The 24,647-nt window shown below is 42.1% G+C and overlaps 1 protein-coding gene across 3 annotated transcripts in view; it reads left to right on the plus strand.

Annotated features, from left to right (window-relative positions):
- CYRIB (CYFIP related Rac1 interactor B) overlaps positions 1–24,647 on the plus strand; it is a 108,706-nt gene that overhangs the window by 32,792 nt on the left and 51,267 nt on the right. Inside the window, exon 1 of one of the 3 annotated variants that reach the window (XM_075825729.1) lies at positions 20,579–20,745. The exons of 1 other annotated variant lie outside the window; for it this stretch is intronic. The gene's annotated coding sequence lies outside the window, so the exon portion shown is untranslated. Of the gene's footprint in view, positions 1–20,578; positions 20,746–24,647 lie in introns of those variants that run through there. One more of the 3 variants, XM_075825727.1, reaches the window with a different exon arrangement.

A 24,647-nucleotide genomic window follows, 5' to 3' on the forward strand; every position in this document is an offset into this window, starting at 1 on the left:
AGTTATGACCTATATTAGCTTTATGCTAATTAGTTTCTTAATGGACAACTGGGTGTGTTTTACTATATGACCAAGTGGGCGTTGTGGAGAGAAGTAATCAGTGACCAATCAGCGTCATACACTTCTCTCCATTCATTTACTCTGCGATATAGCTATATCGCTATGTGCAGTCACATAAACACACTATAACGCTACTCATGTGTCATGACAATGAATATACATTACCTCCAGGTAGGACGTGATGTGTATTCAAAATCCTGACCATTTCTGTAGCGTGTCTGTGATTTACAGCACAGCGAGATCTCGCTGTAAATGACAGTTTACAGCGTAATCTCACGAGACTACGCCTGCTATGCTGTAACTCACAGAGAAGTGGTCAGGATTCTGAATAGACATCACGTCCTGGCTGGAGGTAATGTCTATTCATTGTCATGACACTGCAGTAATGTTATAGTGTGTTTATGTGGCTGCACATAGCGATATAGCTATATAGGTATCTGCGGAGTAAATGAATGGAGAGAAGTGTATGACGCCGATTGGTCACTGATTGGTCAGCGTCATACACTTCTCTCCACAACGCCCACTTGGTCAATAGTAAAACACGCCCAGTTGTCCATTGAGAAAGTCATTAGCATAAAGCTAAAATAGGTCATAACTCTGTCAAAAATGATCGTTTTTCGAAATAAAAAACACCGCTGTTATCTACATTACAGCGCCGATCACATCATGTACAATATAGGCCACTTATAATGTGGTGACACAGCCTCTTTAAGCTTGTTCACATCAAAGGACAGATTTCCAGTATAGCAACGATCGGCTGCCCTCTTCTGAGCCCAGAAAACAGAAGTGTCCTATGATCCAGACAACAATCTCCTGGGGACCTGAGAAGAAATTAAATCTGGCCGAACATCAATTTTGAAACGATCTGACCATCTACCAATCCTTCTTAGAACCGCCTCATCCAAACCTAAACGAGATGCCTCCGTGGCTGCACCGATTCAAAAAGAGTGTGAAGAAAGTTTAACCTTATCCAAATTTTGCAGTAACAAACACTTCTTCAGTACACTGTTAATTTGAAATTTGGTTAATGAGTTACCATCAGCATGAATTAATAAAGAACCAGGAACATCAGGCCTGCATTCCAAGTACCTCAACAAAGTGGACAACGGACATAACTCGGAACCAATCATTTCATTCATTCTGATACAAACACCCTTACCCACTTGATTTGTTTTCGATTTCCTAATAACTAATTGAAAGAAACCCACACCAATTAAAACATCATCCGATAACAACTAAGCTGAAAAACGTGCCTTTCTTGCAGCAACCAACCAAAAAATGCAAGTAAAAAGGCTGTTTTAAACAATTCAACTTAAAAAACAGAAAAACACACTTTAGGAAGCACCGAAACCAACTTTTCAAGCAATTTATATTAGACTGGGATTCTCTTATCCTTTGAATCAAAACCCGTTTTATAACCTTTGACTCTCTGTTTTACTTGAAAATAAGAATAGGACGTATATTATACCATTTCTGAAAAAAGAAGGAAATTCCTGCCAAAATTTTTAAAAATGTAACTGGCTCACAATTCCCTCTCAAAGAACAAATAAATACGAGTGAACTACTAACATCACCTATAAACTTATTTACTTCTAAAGAAAAGCAAAAATCCAACCAGATCTTCCATGCTGCCGTATAATCTTGCCATGTCTTTGGAGCAACTGATCTTGAAAAATACTCCGACGTCATTCCCAAATCAGGCCCCATAGGTGTTCCGGACAGGAAATTCCGTCCTCGTCCGCTGCCGGAGCTAGCTCCCAAAATTTGGTGCAAATTTCACTATGTGGTGGCACAATGATCTGAAGAATATTTGCAAAGATTTGGTGAAGATACTTGTTGCTGGAGGACTGCGTTTGATGGACTGTGGCACCATCATCATCAACCTTCTGAGCTCTTATTGGATGAGCTTCACTGTAAGAATAGGAACAAAGTCCTACAAGCAGTTATGCCAACCGCCTCCCTCTAGTGCGTACGTGCCAAGCCCGTTTTTCTGTGTTAGTTTGCCTTTAAGAACATGAGATATTTGCATGGTGCGACAAGGGGCAAACTTTGTTAAGTGACTGCCCGCTATAGGGAGCCGTGTAGTAAGAGCAGCTGTGCAGTCCTCTCCTTAGACTAGACAATGACCTGCTTCACGTGACGACCTATAACTTTATTTTTCACCCCATAGAAGACCATGGAAAAGTTAAAGCCAATACTAATGGAGGGATTCGGTGCAGAATCCACAAAAATAAGCAGGATGACATTTTTTTACGTCGCGGCTTGAAATCTATGCGGAAATTTTTCATTGCATGTGACCAGGGTTTGCGAAGAATTCCATTCACTTGCATTGGAGGCGGATTTGATGCCGATTTAAGCGTATTATCCAAATTGAAATCCATGTCAAATATTGAATGTGTAGTTTGCTACAATGTATCACTGCAGGTCAAATGTATCAGTCTAGAGACCTGACTGCTAACCTCACAGAGGATTCTCTAGACTGGATAGAACTGTAGCAAATCCTCCGCTGCGAGAAGTCTGTACACGTTTACAGCCTCTGGATGTAAATTTAACATTTCAATTCAGTGGCAGCAAGCAAAGGGTTTGAAAATGGTGAGGAATTAAAACACAAAGTATAGTAGAAAGTTGCAGAACATTTCATTATATAAGGATTAAGCTTTATTTACATAAAACCTGAAAATATCTTTGGGCTGAATTACGTTTGGAAGCGGAAGTTTCCTTTAATTCCTTTATTTTTAAGGGGATCGGGTTCCCTGTCTGTTCTCTGGCTTTTTCTTGACTAGAGAAATTGATTTTCACAGAGATCGTTAGAAAGCAGAGAGGGTCATGGAAGCTTATTGAAGTGGAGCTGTACATGAATAATTAAGAGGAGCTTGCAGGCTCAGCTTAGTGCCAAGCACACACAGCAAACAGAGATATTCACTGCGCTGAAGGTACATGCACTGAATAAACACATTGATCACAGGCGCAGAATCAATAGCCTTGTCAGAACTTTCACAAACATTTTGTCTATTGAGATCTTTGTCAGAACTCAAGTAGTCTTTTATATCCGTATTACAGGTTCAGAAAATACAGGTTATAGAATTGTATTAAATAAAAAGTTATAAAATTTTCATTTAAATTCATCACGGTTTTCAAGATCTCTGCTTGCTGTCATTCAGTAGTAATTTCCCGTGTTTACTTCCAGTGGCTAAAATCTTGCCCTCCTGTCCGTGGTCTTGTGGTGGAGTCACAGGAGCTCGGGTCATTACAAGAGCTCTAATAACCATAATGTAACAAGCCCTGCACCTCCTATGCATCACAACCAGGACAAGTTTTTATCCGCTGTCGCCAGGATATTCTCTTTCTGATTAGTCGAACTTCCACTGATCCAGTGGAAAAAAAGTCTGAATCGTTGGTTTAGCCCCTTCACAGTTTTTACCTGCACAGAAGCTGCCCCCTATGTACAAGAATATAACTACTATAATACTGCCCCTATATACAAGAATATAACTACTATAATACTGCCCCCTATGTACAAGAATATAACTACTATAATACTGCCCCCTATATACAAGAATATAACTACTATAATACTGCCTCCTATATACAAGAATATAACTACTATAATACTGCCCCTATATACAAGAATATAACTACTATAATACTGCCCCCTATATACAAGAATATAACTACTATAATACTGCCCCTATATACAAGAATATAACTACTATAATTCTGCTCCCTATATACAAGAATATAACTACTATAATACTGCTCCTATATACAAGAATATAACTACTATAATACTGCCCCTATATACAAGAATATAACTACTATAATACTGCTCCTATATACAAGAATATAACTACTATAATACTGCCCCCTATATACAAGAATATAACTACTATAATACTGCCCCCTATATACAAGAATATAACTACTATAATACTGCTCCTATATACAAGAATATAACTACTATAATACTGCTCCTATATAAAAGAATATAACTACTATAATACTGCCCCCTATATACAAGAGTATAACTACTATAAGGCCTCGTTTACACGAACGTATTATACGCGCGTGCGACGCGCGTGCTTTTCACGCGTGTCGTACGGACCTATAATAGTCTATGGGGCTGTTTAGACGATGCGTGTATTTTGCGCTGCGTGAGTGCGTTGCGTAAAACTCACGACATGTTCTATAATCTTGCGTTTTTCACGCAACACGCACCCATTGACTTCAATGGGTGGGTGAAAACAACGCATGCCACACTGACGGTCCTGCGTTGCATGCGCGAAAATCACGCCAGAGCTGTCAAAAGGATGAATGTAAACAGAAAAGCACCACGTGCTTTTCTGTTTACAAACATCCAAACGGAGTGTCAAATTCGAGATGAGCGCCCCGAACTTCACCGGGTTCGGCCAAACTCGTTTTGACCGAAACCGGTAAAAAATGTTCGGGTACGCGGCGTCAGGAGACAGTCACTGTCCACGGTGCTGAAAGCGTTAAACTGGTTCAGCACCATGGACAGTGACTTCCGCTCCGAAAATCCATGAACCTGTAAAAAAAAAAAGACGTTCTGACTTACCGATAACTCCGGTCCGACCTCCCGGGATGACAGTTCAGTCCAAATGACAGCTGCAGCCAATCACAGGCTGCAGCCAATCACAGGCTGCAGCGGTCTCATGGACTGCGGCGTCATCCTGGGAGGTGGGGCCGGATGGCAAGAGAGGGACGCGTCACCAAGGCAACGGCCGGGAGACCGGACTGGAGGAAGCAGGCAGTTCATGGTAAGTTTGAATGTCTTTTTTTAATCACAGGTTGGTGTATATTGTGATCGGCATTCACTGTCGAGGGTGCTGAAAGAGTTACTGCCGATCAGTTAGCTCTTTCAGCACCTTGGACAGTGACGGGCCTCGACTACCTCATCTCTATGATGGCGGCTGCGTGAAAATCACGCAGCCGCGCATCATGACACACGGAGCTGTCAAATGCCTTTTGCGCGTTTAAAACGCAACAAGGCTGCGTATACGCAGTGCATACGCCATGCATACGCGCGCAAAACGCAGCGTTTTTTGCGCGCGCAAAACGCATACGCTCGTGTAAATGAGGCCTAATACTGCTCCTATATACAAGAATATAACTACTATAATACTGCCCCCTATATACAAGAGTATAACTACTATAATACTGCTCCCTATATACAAGAATATAACTACTATAATACTGCTCCCTATATACAAGAATATAACTACTATAATACTGCCCCCTATATACAAGAATATAAATACTATAATACTGCCCCTATATACAAGAATATAACTACTATAATACTGCCCCTATATACAAGAATATAACTACTATATTACTGCCCCTATATACAAGAATATAACTACTATATTACTGCCTCCTATATGCAAGAATGTAACTACTATAATACTGCCCCTATATACAAGAATATAACTACTATAATACTTCTCCTATATACAAGAATATAACTACTATAATACTGCCGCTATATACAAGAGTATAACTACTATAATACTGCTCCTATATACAAGAATATAACTACTATAATACTGCCCCCTATATACAAGAATAGAACTACTATAATACTGCTCCTCTATACAAGAATATAACTACTATAATACTGCCCCCTATATACAAGAATAGAACTACTATAATACTGCTCCTATATACAAGAATATAACTACTATAATACTGCTCCTATATACAAGAATATAACTACTATAATACTGCCCCCTATATACAAGAATATAACTACTATATTACTGCCTCCTATATGCAAGAATGTAACTACTATAATACTGCCCCTATATACAAGAATATAACTACTATAATACTTCTCCTATATACAAGAATATAACTACTATAATACTGCCACTATATACAAGAATATAACTACTATAATACTGCCGCTATATACAAGAATATAACTACTATAATACTGCTCCTATATACAAGAATATAACTACTATAATACTGCCCCCTATATACAAGAATATAACTACTATAATACTGCTCCTCTATACAAGAATATAACTACTATAATACTGCCTCCTATATACAATAATATAACTACTATAATACAGCTCCTATATACAAGAATATAACTACTATAATACTGCCCCTATATACAATATAACTACTATAATACTGCTCCTATATACAAGAATATAACTACTATAATACTGCCCCCTATATACAAGAATTTAACTACAATAATACTGCCCCTATATACAAGAATATAACTACTATAATACTGCTCCTATATACAAGAATATAACTACTATAATACTGCCCCTATATACAAGAATATAACTACTATAATACTGCCCCCTATATACAAGAATATAACTACTATAATACTGCTCCAATATACAAGAATATAACTACTATAATACTGCCCCTATATACAAGAATATAACTACTATAATACTGCTCCTATATACAAGAATATAACTACTATAATACAGCCCCCTATATACAAGAATATAACTACTATAATACAGCCCCCTATATACAAGAATATAACTACTATAATACTGCCCCTATATACAAGAATATAACTACTATAATACTACCCCCTATATACAAGAATATAACTACTATAATACTGCTCCTATATACAAGAATATAACTACTATAATACTGCTCCTATATACAAGAATATAACTACTATAATACTGCTCCCTATATACAAGAATATAACTACTATAATACTGCTCCCTATATACAAGAATATAACTACTATAATACTGCTCCCTATATACAAGAATATAACTACTATAATACTGCCCCTATATACAAGAATATAACTACTATAATACAGCCCCCTATATACAAGAATATAACTACTATAATACAGCCCCCTATATACAAGAATATAACTACTATAATACTGCCCCCTATATACAAGAATATAACTAGTATAATACTGCTCCTATATATAAGAATATAACTACTATAATACTGCTCCTATATACAAGAATATAACTACTATAATACTGCCCCCTATATACAAGAATATAACTAGTATAATACTGCTCCTATATATAAGAATATAATTACTATAATACTGCCCCTATATACAAGAATATAACTACTATAATACTGCCCCTATATACAAGAATATAACTACTATAATACTGCTCCTCTATACAAGAATATAACTACTATAATACTGCCTCCTATATACAATAATATAACTACTATAATACAGCTCCTATATACAAGAATATAACTACTATAATACTGCCCCTATATACAATATAACTACTATAATACTGCTCCTATATACAAGAATATAACTACTATAATACTGCCCCCTATATACAAGAATATAACTACAATAATACTGCCCCTATATACAAGAATATAACTACTATAATACTGCCCCCTATATACAAGAATATAACTACAATAATACTGCCCCTATATACAAGAATATAACTACTATAATACTGCTCCTATATACAAGAATATAACTACTATAATACTGCCCCTATATACAAGAATATAACTACTATAATACTGCCGTCTATGTACAAGAATATAACTACTATAGTACTGCTCCTATATACAAGAATATAACTACTATAATACTGCCCCTATATACAAGAATATAACTACTATAATACTGCCCCTATGTACAAGAATATAACTACAATAATACCGCTCATATATACAAGAATATAACTACTATAATACTGCCCCCTATATACAAGAATATAACTAGTATAATACTGCTCCTATATATAAGAATATAACTACTATAATACTGCTCCTATATACAAGAATATAACTACTATAATACTGCCCCCTATATACAAGAATATAACTAGTATAATACTGCTCCTATATATAAGAATATAACTACTATAATACTGCCCCCTATATACAAGAATATAATTACTATAATACTGCCTCCTATATACAAGAATATAACTACTATAATACTGCCCCCTATATACAAGAATATAACTACTATAATACTGCCCCCTATATACAAGAATATAACTACAATAATACTGCCCCTATATACAAGAATATAACTACTATAATACTGCTCCTATATACAAGAATATAACTACTATAATACTGCCCCTATATACAAGAATATAACTACTATAATACTGCCGTCTATGTACAAGAATATAACTACTATAGTACTGCTCCTATATACAAGAATATAACTACTATAATACTGCCCCTATATACAAGAATATAACTACTATAATACTGCCCCTATGTACAAGAATATAACTACAATAATACCGCTCATATATACAAGAATATAACTACTATAATACTGCCCCCTATATACAAGAATATAACTACTATAATACTGCTCCTATATACAAGAATATAACTACTATAATACTGCCCCCTATATACAAGAATATAACTAGTATAATACTGCTCCTATATATAAGAATATAACTACTATAATACTGCCCCCTATATACAAGAATATAACTAGTATAATTTCCATAGATGACTGTGTTGCTCTCAGTGATGATACAGATGTGATGAACATTTAGCGGATTATAAGATATGAAAGCTGCAGCGCAGAGCTCAGTATTTCTGATAAATCACGCTACGACAGCTTAGAAAAGATTTTTTATAGTACGGGGACGTTATAGGAAAGTAATTACTTGTCATTGATCGGTAGTTAATAAACAATCACTGATCACTAGAATCTGCCACATGTAAATGACTCCTATATCCTGAATGATAGTTTTTAACCAATGATGTGTCGGTTTTCCATTCTTATTGCTTGTAGGGTGATTTTATATTTCATGCTGTAAATGTAATACAAGGGGCTTCTGAAAAGGAGGCAATGTGTTCTGCTGGAGGAGATTGATCAAATCTGATTGTATAGCATTGAATCAATCTTCAACAGATTACAGTAGGCCTCTCATATCTCCTGTCAATCCATAGAAGGCTGATCCCCCCCCCCCTCCTATTTTATGCGATTTCTGATAATATATATATTTATGTATTTTTTAAATATATTTTTTTAACCCCTTTCTGCCCATTTGGCTCAATTTCTAAACAACAAACGAAATTAAAAAAAATGTAGTTAATTACCCTTTTTTGCGGGCGAAAATATTCTGCCTCAAAATTCTTTTACCATTGAGTGCTGCGGGCAAAAACCGACGCAAGAAACGCGATCTCTGCCTCCCATTGATGTCCATATCGTGTCAGAGACGGAAACGCCCAAAGAAATGACATGTTGCTTCCGCCTCCCATTGACATCAATGTGAGGCGATTTTAGGCGTTATTTTGGCGCTGTTTCTGCGTCAAAAACATCTACAAAATACTCTGTGTGAACTAGCCCTTACTCTGCCTCAGCGTATGGCATGGTGGCTACTTGGCTGCTCATGTGTTTTGCATCCCGAGGAAAGGAGATAAGTATGGATTATAGGAAGGTCAAAATAGGCAACTACTGGGGTCCCCCACGACCCGGGGTCCTCCAGTTCTTACCAGATACTTCCAGTAACAAGACACAGCTAACTAGAAGAAACCTAGTGGTCAAGCATGCATGTCTATTGTCATAGAGAAAGATCGATCAGCAGCTGTCACATAGCTCTGATAACGCTTATCTCCCGGTCGATCAGTATCTGGTTGACATAGGCAGGATTTTCCAACAATTCTCTAATGTCCACACATTATATGACCGTGAAACTGAGGAGGGGGCCGTCACTAATCCCTCGCAGCCTCCACCAACCTTGATCCGGTCTGAGTTTGCATTTGGGTTCCTCTATTGGCCCCGATACTGGTGAGGTACTATCATGTGATACTTGTATATACTAGTCCTTCTCAATGAATTAGAATATCGTCAAAAAGTTCATTTATTTCTGTAATTCAATTCAAAAAGTGTCTCTCATATATTCTATAGATTCATTACACACAGAGGGATCTATTTCCAGCATATTTTTCTTTTAATGTTGATGATTATGGGAACAGTTAATGAAAACCCAAAATTTAATATCTCAGAAAATTAGAATATTATATAAGCCAAATTTAAAAAAATGATTTTTAATACCGAAATGTTGTCCTACCGAAAAGTCTGTCCAGTATCTGCCCTCAATGCTTGGTCGGGGCTCTGACTCTGTATGAATTACTGCATCAATGCGGCGTGGCATGGAGGCGATCAGCCTGTGGCACTGCTGAGGGGTTATCAATGTGGTGTGGCATGGAGGCGATCAGCCTGTGGTACTTCTGAGGTGTTATCAATGTGGCATGGAGGCGATCACCCTGTGGCACTGCTGAGGGGTTATCAATGTGGTGTGGCATGGAGGCGATCAGCCTGTGGTACTTCTGAGGTGTTATCAATGTGGCATGGAGGCGATCAGCCTGTGGCACTGCTGAGGGGTTATCAATGTGGTGTGGCATGGGGGAGATCAGCCTGTGGTACTTCTGAGGTGTTATCAATGCGGTGTGGCATGGGGGTGATCAGCCTGTGGCACTGCTGGGGTGTTATCAATGCGGCGTGGCATGGAGGCGATCAGCCTGTGGCACTGCTGAGGGGTTATCAATGTGGTGTGGCATGGGGGCGATCAGCCTGTGGCACTGCTGGGGTGTTATCAATGTGGCATGGAGGCGATCAGCCCGTGGCACTGCTGAGGTGTTATCAATGTGGCATGGAGGCGATCAGCCTGTGGCACTGCTGAGCTGTTAGGGTAAAGCCACACGGTGCGGCCCTGATACAGTTGCAACGAGGCTAACAACTGCGCCGGCACCATGTTCGATGCGGCTGTCAAACAGCCTGTTAGTGGCCACACATGAACGTGGGTAAACCGTCCCTTATCTGCAAAATCGTGCGGCCATGAATTAATACACCCTTTATGGCCACACGATTTTGCATATTACAACAACTTACCTCCTATTCATTCCCTATGGCAGCGCCGGAAAAAGCCGAACAATGCACTCGGCTGTCTCTGGCACTCCCATAGAGAATGGAGCGGCAGTGCGCATGCGCATGTAACTGGAATACTCCTTAACGAGGTATTTGTCAGCTGCTCCTACATAGTGCCAGCGCGGTTGTTGGCCGCATTGCGACCGTGTTGGGGCCGATCCGTGTGGCCATACCCTTATGGAGGCCCAGGTTGCTTTGCTATTGGCCCTCAGCTAATCTGCCTTGTTGGGTCTGGTGTCTCATCTTCCTCTTCACAATACCCTATAGATTATCTATGGGGTTTAGGTCGGGTGAGTTTGATGGCCAATCAAGCGCAGTGATACTGTGGTTATTACACCAGGTATTGGTACTTTTGGCAGTGTGGACAGGTGCCAAGTCCTGCTGGAAAATGAAATCCGCATCTCCATAAGGGCTTATTCAGACAAACGTATAATACGTCTGTGCAACACGCGTGATTTCCGTGTGACGCGTGTGATTCGCGCAACAGCAGTAAAAACTATGACTGAAAACCGAAAAGCACCACGTGCTTTTCTGTTTACAAACAGTGTGTCATAATGATGGCGGCTGCGCGAGAATCACGCAGCTGCACATCATACGGGGCTGACACACGGAGCTGTTATGGACCTTTTGCGCGCGCAAAACGCACACGCTCGTGTGAATCTGGCATAAAGCTTGTCAGCAGAGGGAAGCATGAAGTGCTGGGAAATGTCCTGCTAGACGCTGCGCTGACTCTGGACTTGATATAACACAGTGACCAACACCAGCAGATGACACGGCCCCCAAACCATCACTGACTGGAGAAACTTCACACTGGAGCGCAGGACACTTGGATTGACGACTCTCCACTCTTCCTCCAGACTCTGGGACCTGGATTTCTTCTGGACAACTTGTGTGCAGTCTTCCCCATGATTGTGTAGCTAGTGAACCCGACTGTTGGACCATTTTAAAGGCTTAGGAAACCTTTGCAGGTGTTTTGTGTTTAGCTGATTAGAGTGTCACACCAGGAGTCTACAATCTTCAACTTTTACCCAATATTAACATTTCCGGAGAGTCTAAATTTTGGGTTTTCATTAACGGTTACCACAATCCTTAACATTAGGCCTTATTCACACGAACGTGTCCGTTTTGCGCGTGCAAAAGTTCCATGTGACATGAGTATTTGGTGCGTGCCTGCGTCATTTCCACGCATATGACAGCGTGATGACACTGTTTTTATGTTTACACACATAAAAGCAGGCGGTGCTTTTCTTTTTTCATTCATTAATTTTACTACTGTAGCGCGAATCACGCGCGGCACGCGGAAGTGCTTCCGTGTGCCGTGAGTGATTTTCACACACCCATTGACTTCAATGGGTGCGTTATGTGAGAAAAACGGCCAAGTATAGGACATGTCGTGAGTTTTACGCAGCAGGCACACGCTGAGTGAAAATCACGGACTGTCTGAATGGCCCCATAGGCCTCATGCACACGACCATATCCGTGTGCACGGCCGTGATTTTTGGGTCGGGCGGCTGCGGACTGTCAGCGGACTGTCAGCCGCGGGCCGCCCGCAAATCGTACGACATGCACATGGCCGCCGTCATTGTTTTCAATGAGCCCGGACCGCAGAAGATGTCCGTAATAGGACATGCCCGTTCTTTCTGCGGTGCGGGTTCCCGGGCCATGCACGGACCGTAAAAACTACGGCCGTGTGCATGGCCCCATAGAAAAGAATGGGGCCGCAATTCTCCCATGGATTTTCGGAGGAATTGCGGCCGCAAAAACACGTTCGTGTGCATGGGGCCATAGACTAACATAGGTCCGTGCGACGTAATAAACGTTCGTGGGAATAAGGCCTTAAAAGAAAAAAATGCTGGAAATAGATCCCTCTGTGTGTAATGAATCTATAGAATATATGAGAGACACTTTTTGAATTGAATTACTGAAACAAATGAACTTTTTGATGATATTCCAATTCATTGAGAAGGACTTGTATGTACGAAGGCAATGTGCAATTCGAGAAAAAAACGGGAATACGTGCGGCGCTGCTACTCAATGATGATACAATGCTGTAAAATGATGAAGTTTATTGATCAAGGCTACGCGTTTCAATGCCGCACCGGCATCTTCCTCAGGTCATCATTGAGTAGCAGCGCCGCACGTATTCCCGTTTTTTTCTCGAATTGCACATTGCCTTTATTGCGGTGGCCAATTGGCTTGAGCGGCTGGGATTTCGGCAGCAGCACTCACCTCTATCCACCTGTTCAACGCGATTGATCTACGTTCCTGTGGTAAGCATTCATTTGTCATACACTGACTGCTACTTCTGGGCTTACTCACACTATGTGGCGCCGTGTTTTTTCCTTGTATTTCTTTGTATGTATGAAGGGAATAGGATTTGAGCTCCGCTAGGGCCATGACTGATGGGATTTGGATCTTCTACTTCAGAATACATAGATGATGTGGCGTTTGTACCAGTGACAAAAGTAAGGCCCCATGCACACGACCGTGCCCGTAATTACGACTTCCGGGCCGTGCTCCAATTATAAAGTGTATAGGAGTACGGCCCGTAAAATAAAAAAATAAAACATGTTCTATCTTTTTCAACGGCACGGGCACCTTCCCGTAAGAAAACGGGAATGTACCCGTGGCCAATAGAAGTCTATGGGCCCGTTATTTCGGGTCAGAATTACGACCCGTAATTGGAGTTTTTACGGTCGTGTGCATGAGGCCTAAGGGTAGGTGCACATGGCTTATTTTCAGCCATTTCTCGAGCCATAAACGGACGAAAAATCAGAAGCAGAACGCCTCCAAACATCTGCCAATTGATTTCTATGGGAAACACGGCGCTCTGTTCCGACGGGCCGTTTATAAAAACGGCCGCGTAAAAAAAAAAAACCCCGCAAAAAAGAAGTACATGTCACTTCTTGAGCCGTTTTTGGAGACTTTTATTTTTCATTGACTCTATAGAAAAACCGCTCCAAAAACCGCCTTGAAAAACGCAATTTCCAAAAAAAGGCTGACAATCAGGAGCGGTTTTCCCTCTCAAACAGCTCCTAATTTTCAGCCTTTTCTTAGGAACGCGCGTTTTTCGCGCCGTTGTTGGAGCTGGTTTTCTATAGAGTCAATGAAAAACTGCTCCAAAAACGTCTCAAGAAGTGACATGCATTTCTTTAAGGCTATATTCACACAGAGTTTTTTGCAGGAGGAAAATTCCTCCTGCAAAAACTGCTCCAGTAGGTTTTTGCACAGTGGTTTGACAAAAACTCGTCAAAACACTCGTCGAGGTTTTTTTTGGGTTTTGGAGGCGGAAACCGCCTCAAGATGGGTCATGTTGCTTCTTTTTACCACGACGAGTTTTTTTTACTCGTGGTAAAAAAAACTCGTCTGCCTCCCATTGAAATCAATGGGAGGCATTTTCGGGCGGTTTTTGAGGAGTTTTTTGGCACGGTTTCTGCCCCAAAAAACTCGTCAAAAAACTCTGTGTGAACAGGGCCTAACGCAGGTTTTTTTTTTACACGGCCGTTTTTAAAACGGCCACGTAATAAATGCCCCGTTGGATAATCTGGTAGTCTGCTGACTTGACGTTTCTCCTGAGTGTATATAACAGAACATGAATCTGGTTCCTGGAGTCTGTACAGATGCAGCAGAATGCAGCATCCAGGGGAATGGACGGCGGCTCCCACGCACAGCTGCACCGATCTGTCTGCCGCCTTGACACAATTAACTCGTCTGCACAGACGAGGAAAATGAGATAAACACTTGGAGCGCAGCTCTGGGGAGCAGATTATTGGGATTATTAATGTTCATGACAAGCAATATACAATACAGAGGGCTGCACACCGTCCATTACTGGAGAGAGGGGTCTCAACTATTCCAATTGGACACTATAGGTTATGTCTTTATCTACTAAACTATATTAAGAAATGTTTATAGAGACTTGTCTGATCTCATGACCTGGGACCCCTTTGGGCGCTAGAGTAAATCAGAGTGCCCCTTTGGCTAAGGGATTTACAGGATTTTTTTAAAAAGAGGCCGTTGTTTTTTTTTTCTCTCTCCTGAAACAGCGCCACTCTTGTTTATAGGCTATGTCTGGTATTGCAACTCAGCTTCATTCATTTGAATGCTGCAATACCAGACACAGCCTATAGCCAAGAGTGGCGCTATTTCTGGAAAAAGGCCCTTTTTCTTCATCTTAAACTGCCCATACGCTTACAATAGCTGTTCGGCCGAGAGCTATTTTTCCCAACTCCCCCATAGAGGTGCAAGCTCAGCCAAGGGAAATCAGACACCTCTGGCAATGGCTTATATTCCGCAGAAATATAGGATCAGTCATGTTAAACTTCAGTATGGCAGATCCTCCAACATCTTCCATCAGGGGGAGGGTCGAGACATCCCCATACACATTAGTCGGTAGGTTCGGCCAACTTTCCTCTAATTTGTATGGGCAACCTTAGACACAACCCATTTAACTCTGGGATCTCTGGACTAGTGTTGATGGGTCACCCATAGCAAGCCATAGAACTGGAATGAGGATTGAGGTGACCTCTGTGAGAGACTTTTAGAGGGGTTGTCCAGATTAGAAAAACATGGCTGCTTTTTCCAAAAACAGCGCCACACCTGTCCATGGTTTCTGTCTGGTATTGCATCTCAGCTCTATTAAAGTAACTGTCCTAGCAATTTGTTGGGTCCCAGCTCATGAACCACCACTGTTATAAACTATAATTTATGTCACAATTTTTCTACGAGTTTGGGCCAGTGTGTAACACCTCTAGATCTCCACACCTCTGTGGCTCCTGGAGAAGGATTGATGCTTTTTGAGATGTGGCCCCAGAACTTCTAAAACCAGTGTACCTTTCTTTTTCTTCAGTTATATCCCAGTTCCACTAAAACCCATTTCGGATGAGAAGCTAGCTACTCCCTCCTCATTGATATTACTACAAAGAAATGGGGGGGGGTTCTTCCACTGTGATTGACTTCCAGAGAGACTTGGGAGGGGGGAGGATCCTCTGGGTGACTGGGTGACAGAAAAAGCAATCTCTTAAGAGTTAAAATGGCCGACAATGGTCCTAGACACTGAAGGCAGGGTAAATCTGGAGGAGAAACAGTAGAGTGATTGCAGAACAGTTACTAGGGCATTACTAAGGGGTCAGGAGCACAGTCCAGCTTGGCGGTGTACCCCTTATGTGGGTAATTTAGGGGTTCAGAATTGGTTAGATACAGGTGTTCTGGCTACTTCCTGTAATAGCTCTGTGGAGATGTGGCTATGGTGTCTTGGGTCACTTTTGCCTGCACCCCCTTCCCCTGGACCAGCCTCCTGGTCTATTATCCCCTTATAATGTCCTATCCTTATAATATATTTAGAACGATGAACATATTTGCAGTCTGTGCATTCAGTTTCTTCTTGTTCCTCCAGATCCATTTTTATGACCCTGGATTTACACCACAAGCTCGTGGCTATCCTGACATCTCTGTAAAGTCTCTGGATTTTGGGCTTTTTTGGGATTACTGTCAGTCACAGCCGTGTAAGATTCCAGGTATAACGTTATACGGCTTTTCAGAAGAGACACATAGTTCATTGCTGGTCATTGAGGCTTGGTAACTTGTAGTCTATTTATTGTACTTTAGGCTATTTCTAACATCGCAGCCAATTTTTTTTTCTATAAAATAAAAAATTAAGAAACTTTGCAAATACTCCAAATGTAATGATCTGGTTCCTACAATACCCAGAGAAAGCATTAACCAGGCGGCACAATTTCACCTATAGCACCCCCCAATCCCACAACTTCATTTAGGCTTCCTTCACACGTAGTAGTTTGTTTTGGTCTTGTAAAAAACAAAAACACCATAAGGCCCTGTTCACACTGAGTTTTTTTGGCACTAAAAAATTCTGTATCCCCCCCCACCCCTTGATTTCAAGGCGGTTTATTTCCCGGGCAGTTTTTGGCAGCTTGCAGAAAAGCTCCGTAAAAGCCGTGGAAAAAAAGCGCAGGAATTCTGAGGCAGATTTCACCCTTAAGATCGGGGCACTCAGCTGGCCCCAGGACTCCGGTGCCCCTGGCTAGCCTGGTAGTTGATTTTCTGGAAAACGTCAGCGGAAGCTAAACCAGACCATGAAAGGAGATACGGTGGGTAACAGCCACCAAGACAAATAACACGTACCGGGAATGAGAGGAGTAGTTGTCCTCACGTGGTCAGAGTTTGGTCACGGTGATGTAGCAGAATTGGGTACGCGGTATAGAAGCGGCGGTCAGGAGGGTAGTCAGACAATCCAGGGTTCGGCAACGATAAAGTACAGAAGGTAATCCAAGAGAATGTTTAGAGAAAATCAGGTCAACACAGAGGGGTACGGGCTCAGAAAAATAACAAATCATGTCCGAGACGACCGAACGCCTACAACTGGCCCTGAGGCCAACGTGCTGGCGCTTTGGACCCTGATTGATCAGACAGCCGTATGTTCTCATGTGACACTCGACTTGATGGGCTAAGTATATTACACTTGATTTAAAAATCTCCAACCATTTTGTGTCTACAGCCCCTATGCAGAGGTATGTGTCTCCATGGTAACAGACAACAAATAAACCTTGTGTAGTCTGATCCTGAGGTCATACTCCCTTCCTCCTGTACTCTACTTCGTGCTAACATGCCGAATGTATAGTAGCAAGAAGTAGCGGAATGACGGAAGGGCGAGTGACTGCAGAATCAGATTTGTGGTCTGTAAACATGGAGACAAATAGTCCTGCATAGGAGCTGTAGACACAAAACGACAGGAAATTTTTTAATGCAAAAGAAAAGAAAATTGGTTGCAAAAATGAACATAAGCTTTATGGACAATAGATGATCCTGTTTAAGGGGTTTTCTCATTACAGACATGGGGCCCCCTATATATCATCCATATGTCCTAATAATAACATTCCCTTTAGACGACAGGTGCACTGTATTTACTTGCTATGAGTTTATTCTATTTTCTTGCTGGTTTTATACACCTTTCTTATGTTGGTCGTGGAGCGGAGGTCGCGCTCCGGATTATTAGTGATCTCCATCTTGTGTGTTCGCTGGTTCTGTCATGTTATAAAGATTAGAGGGGAGCCGGGAGCCGTGAAGAGCGCTCCCGGAGAACGTTAGTAAGAGACACCTCTTCTGCTTTCTCGCTGTGTTACGTGTGACCGTATATAGACATTTCACAGGTCGGGGAAGTGCAGGGAGCCTGTGAGGGGAAGCTGCAATAAAGAGGGGGGGTTTTGTTTTTTTTTTTAGTCGCTCTCCACTTCTTGTTTTATAGGTTTACAGTAATATCATGTTAGGCTGATATGAGATTTTGGAATATTGAATGCCTTTTAAGGCCCTTGCAGTTTTTTGCAGGCGGATGTCAATGGGAGGTCAGAGACGGAAACGCCCGAAAAAAGGGCATGTCGCTGAAATCAATAGGAGGCGATTTTGGGCGTTTTTTGGTGCTGTTTCCGACACTGTTTCCACATCAGAAACAGCGCCAAAATACTCTGTGTGAACTAGCCCTAATCCTGGATTCACACTCCGCATCCTGCTGCCTTTTTGTGCATCTTTGGTGGTGTTTTAATGACATTTTTGCAGTGTTTTTTGATTTCTTTAGTGCGGCCACATGTTACATTAAAGTCTATAGTAAAATATTCAGTGTGTCTGCAGGAGAGGGGTCCAGGAGGCTGAGATCTGGGGGGCTGTCTGGTGAGGCCTTCACACTGTAGATCTGCTTTGTCTGTATGTGGTGCCTGCGACACGGAGGGATCACTGAGGTGACCAGGGATTTTCTTTCCCTAAAAAATGGCGGCATTTAAAGGGGTTTTCCAGATATAATTCTTCACCTTTTTAAGAACTCTGCTTGCTTTCAGGCAATGGAAACATTAGTGTGTGCATTCCAAAGGTTGAAACCCTGTAGAGACCTAATACTACTTACAGCTGAGGGTTTGCTACAGTTGCATCCTGTCTAGGCAGACCCTCAGCAAGACATCCACAAACATGTCTGATCCTGCACAGCGTTCGGCCTTGTTCTGACGATATTGTGCGGTGGTAATCCGAGGATGGGCAGTTTTCAGCTACGTTTTTCGCATGCAAATTATCCCTATTGAATTGGGTTCATCTGCTTGTGGCTTCCGACGTTGCGGAATCCGCGTCAAGAAGTAACATGTTTTTTTCTCAGTGAGGCTGTTTTGATATTCTGTCTTCTGAAAGAACGGAGCGGTTTCCCATTGACATCAATGGGCGCCTCATTACTGACGGAATTCACGCTGATTCCGCCATGGAAAACGTGTCGGAATCGGCGTGAAAATTCAGTCATTTCAACAGGGCCTAAGGGTGCATTCACATGAGACGTTTTTGGCCACGCAACACAAACCACATGAAAATATTGCGGCAAAAAACACACGCGGTTATCACCTGTGCACTTTTTGCAGGTGAAACACATTTATTTGACAAGTTTCGCTGTAAAACTGTGCGTTATTTGCCGCTGTTTTTATGCAGTTTAGACAGCGTGGCCAAAAACGTCTCATATAAACCCTCCTTTACATTCGCTAGAGCAGCAGTTTGACCTTCAGAGCTGCTCTTCTCCTTGTTACTGGGTTCAGTAAGGGGCAGCTGTAGTCATTTTGGAGGCTATGGAGAACTGTTTTTGGTCACCTGCCTTCATCATTATTGCCTATGTTACTCCTGTAGTCATGTCCATTGGATACTGCACTTCTACACTGAGGTAGAAATGGCCACATGACAGTCCACATATAACCAGGGAGAGAAATCTGCAATCTCCTTTTCTTAGGGCATAGTTGCCAGCCTTTAATAATTGCTGCCAGGACGACTCCTATAGTGGCAGCAATTTCTATCGAGATTTATCTTGTAGAAATGCACCTGTTACCCCCCCATACATTACGCTGCATATACACCGGTTTCTATAGGGACTAGTTTATGTAGAAATGTATATACACAGGCCCTTTAGACTGATCCGTGTGCTACGCTGTATACAATATACAATGGTGCACAACTGGCAACTACTAATCTTGTATATAATCTGCCATACCAGTATACAAAGACCAATATACCGCCATATAGAGGTCAAATATCTCAAACCCCAAAACAGACCCCAAAATAAATTTAGCGCTCAGATACGGAAAAAAAAAAGAAGATAGTTAGCGCTCTCCGCTCGTCTTCATCTATAGGTACCGACTCACACAGGATTGTGATGTAGTCCAGCATCAGGACATTGTTTGCGTTACCGTACATAATGTCAGATAGTGGACAGCGCCACAGCTCACCTTAAGCCCGCAGAGGCAGAGCTGTGTGTCACACATTGGGCCAGTTTTTAATTGAGGCTTCTTCTTCCTTCAACCGTAATAAAATAAACGTACATGTCTATAAAAAACAGCCTAGGCACAAATGGGTTAATTATGAAATTTGCATGTTATTTAGTGACACTTTTTAGTGATGTAAGGGTGAAAGTAATATCTCATTTTTGGTGATCCCCTTTAAAATTGCCAACCAGCGTGCAGTTTGACGTTGCCAAACACATCATGGCGGGCGGAAGTCGTCATAGAGCGGCCGCCATCTTGCTCCACTGGTTTGAAGCCGCTCTTCCCGGCGGGCAGGGGAGGGGGCGGGATGATGAGTGAGGGTGTCCGCCTCCGCCGCTGCTGCAGTGTGTGTCAGAGCCGGGAGCTTCAATGAGGAGGAAGCAGTGAATGGAGATGCGGCAGCGGGGACACTAGGCCCGAGGAGCGTCATTCCTTGTCGTGTCCCGGCCCCAGCTACAGCAGGTGAGGACCCGCATATCAGGATGGAGCGGGCAGCACTGTAGTCCTGGTACATTGCCACCTGCTTATCACTATGTATCCTTGCTTCCATCTTCTCATCCCCCTGTGTGCCAGCTTACCCATCACCCCTGTGTGCCAGCTTACCCATCACCCCCTGTGTGCCAGCTTACCCATCACCCCCTGTGTGCCAGCTTACCCATCACCCCCTGTGTGCCAGCTTACCCATCACCCCCTTTGTGCCAGCTTACCCATCACCCCCTGTGTGCCAGCTTACCCATCACCCCTGTGTGCCAGCTTACCCATCACCCCCTGTGTGCCAGCTTACCCATCACCCCCTGTGTGCCAGCTTACCCATCACCCCCTGTGTGCCAGCTTACCCATCACCCCCTGTGTGCCAGCTTACCCATCCATCACCCCTGTGTGCCAGCTTACCCATCACCCCCTGTGTGCCAGCTTACCCATCACCCCCTGTGTGCCAGCTTACCCATCACCCCCTGTGTGCCAGCTTACCCATCACCCCTGTGTGCCAGCTTACCCATCACCCCTGTGTGCCAGCTTACCCATCACCCCCTGTGTGCCAGCTTACCCATCACCCCCTGTGTGCCAGCTTACCCATCACCCCTCAAGTCTGCCGGCCTGCCCATCGTTCCTCCTGTGTGGCGGCCTGCCCATCGTTCCTCCTGTGTGGCGGCCTGCCCATCGTTCCTCCTGTGTGGCGGCCTGCCCATCGTTCCTCCTGTGTGGCGGCCTGCCCTTCGTTCCTCCTGTGTGGCGGCGTACCCATCGTGCCTCCTGTGTGCCAGGGTACCCATCCCCCCTCCTGTGTGCCAGTGTACCCATCCCCCCTCCTGTGTGCCAGCGTGCCCATCATTCTACCAGTTTGCCCATTATTCTACCTGTGTGCCAGCGTACCCATCACCCCCTGTGTGCCAGCGTACCCATCACCCCCTGTGTGCCAGCGTACCCATCACCCCCTGTGTGCCAGCGTACCCATCTTCCCTCAGCAATGTCACATTGCTCATAATTGCATCCCTAGTACCAGCATACCCATTCTGCTCTGAGTGCCATCATTCCTATCCTGCCTCAGTGGTGCCACCTCCAGTTCCATATTTTTATTTCTCTTACCTCTCTAATTCACTTCTGCCTCCATGCCACCAATGCCAGCCTCTCCTGCAACAGCTTATTCATCATACCTCACCTGTGAAACCTGTCCCACCCTGGTCATCATTCCTCTCCTGTGTCCGCTTACACATCTTGCCAGTGCCACCTAACCAACCCAGTTTTGGCTTAAAAGGTGTCCTGTATTCTCTTTCTTGTGCCATGTTACGTCTCCTCCTTCACGAGGGCATCTCAGTAACGCTCTGGTCTCAGCAGTGTCACCATTCAGTCATGCCTTTTGAGTGCCACCTCTGCTTAATGGCACATTGATGTCCCAACCTCTATGATGCCACCTTATCCAAAACGAATGACTCTCCTTACTACCATAGTGGGCATAACCACCCTTCACCTGGTATTTATACTACGTTAGTCACTCAGTAGTGGCTCACTGTTGGCATCTTATCTACGCTGCTCCATTAGCAGCCTCTCCAAGACCAGCGTGCCACTTCAAGCCTTCCTAGTGGCAGTTCTCCCTGACCATACATTACCCAGCCAAATGTACCCACACCTGTGCCCCTTCCTCACACCTACCGCATTCAGTTACTGCCTAACTATTCGCTTGTATCCGCCACTCAGCACACCGGCTGTCATCAGGACCATACAGTTCCTAACAAGTTCATGCCAGGCTGCCCTGCTTATTGAGGTGCCAACTTCTCTGACACTTGCATATAATCTATTCCAGCCTTGGTATTGCCACCTTGTGCCACTCTGCAATGTTATTTTATATATTATGTTCTGAATTCTGTCAAGTTAAATATCCTATTGGATCTGTCCTTGGGAAAGCTGGGTGGCAGTTAGTTTGGCCACTTATACACATCCTGCGGGGGTTGTCACCCAGCTTTCCCAGAAACAGAAAGAAGTAAGAAAAAGTAGAGTAGAGTTTGTAATGACTTGACGGAAGGTTTAGGATTACTGGGGAATTCTATTTGGAGGAACACTCCAGACAGTGCGGATACATTGTGGTATGCCTAATGCAGGGCCTGAGTGGGCGGAGCATGACACAGAGTAAAAAAAACACCAGAGAATTCCTGCTCCGCCCACTCAAGCCTCCACTAGGCAGAAAGTGCATCAGCTTTTCCTGGAATGTTCCTTTAAAAAAAAGAATGGTGGGCTCCGTACTTGGAAGGTCTCATGCTGATAGGAGGAGCCGGTTATTGAGGTCACTGGGGTCTCGTGTGTCATTAAGTTTTTTTTCCTTCTGGTGTTGACCCCATATGTCCGGGGGTCCTCCATGTGTGTCTTCAGGCTTCTCAATATCATGTCCATGATTCTTGTGATTTGTCTCCATCCAAGATGGTTGTCGTCTTCTCCTTCTACTTGAATTTCTATGATGGTTTTCTCATTGTATGTCCAGAATAAGATGTAACTTCAGTCCTGTCATTGGTGCCTCTAGTGGACGCTTGATTTTGGTCTAGGATATTACTGTTCATGGTCTCCTCCAATCAGATGTGATCATTTTTTTATTTATTTTTTCATGACCACACAGACATCAAAGGCTTATAGAGGAAGGTCATCCGCTATAGTCAGTTGTAGTTATATTCTTGTATATATGGGGCAGTATTATAGTAGTTATATTCTTGTATATAGGGGCAATATTATAGTAGTTATATTCTTGTATATAGGGAGCAGTATTATAGTAGTTATATTCTTGTATATAGGGGCATTATTATAGTAGTTATATTCTTGTATATAGGGGCAGTATTATAGTAGTTATATTCTTGTATATAGGGGGCAGTATTATAGTAGTTATATTCTTGTATATAGGAGCAGTATTATAGTAGTTATATTCTTGTATATAGGGAGCAGTATTATAGTAGTTATATTCTTGTATATAGGGGCAGTATTATAGTAGTTATATTCTTGTATATAGGGAGCAGTATTATAGTAGTTATATTCTTGTATATAGGAGCAGTATTATAGTAGTTATATTCTTGTATATAGGGGGCAGTATTATAGTAGTTATATTTTTGTATATAGGGGCAGTATTATAGTAGTTATGTTATTGTGTATATAGGGGGCAGTATTATAGTATTTATATTCTTGTACATAGGGGGCAGTATTATAGTAGTTATATTCTTATATATAGGGGCAGTATTATAGTAGTTATATTCTTGCATATAGGGGCAGTATTATAGTAGTTTTATTCTTGTATATAGGAGCAGTATTATAGTAGTTATATTCTTGTATATAGGGGGCAGTATTATAGTAGTTATATTCTTGTATATAGGTGCAGTATTATATTAGTTATATTCTTGTATATAGGGGCAGTATTATAGTAGTTATATTCTTGTATATAGGAGCAGTATTATAGTAGTTATATTATTGTGTATATAGGGGGCAGTATTATAGTAGTTATATTCTTGTACATAGGGGGCAATATTATAGTAGTTATATTCTTGTATATAGGAGCAGTATTATAGTAGTTATATTCTTGTATATAGGGGGCAGTATTATAGTAGTTATATTCTTGTATATAGGGGCAGTATTATAGTAGTTATATTCTTGTATATAGGGGCAGTATTATAGTAGTTATATTCTTGTACATAGGGGGCAGTATTATAGTAGTTATATTCTTGTATATATGGGGCAGTATTATAGTAGTTATATTCTTGTATATAGGGGCAGTATTATAGTAGTTATATTCTTGTATATATGGGGCAGTATTATAGTAGTTATATTCTTGTATATAGGAGCAGTATTATAGTAGTTATATTCTTGTATATAGAGGCAGTATTACAGTAGTTATA

The sequence above is a fragment of the Rhinoderma darwinii genome, chromosome 5 (genome assembly GCF_050947455.1).
Source record: "Rhinoderma darwinii isolate aRhiDar2 chromosome 5, aRhiDar2.hap1, whole genome shotgun sequence".
NCBI classification, from domain to species: domain Eukaryota; kingdom Metazoa; phylum Chordata; class Amphibia; order Anura; family Rhinodermatidae; genus Rhinoderma; species Rhinoderma darwinii.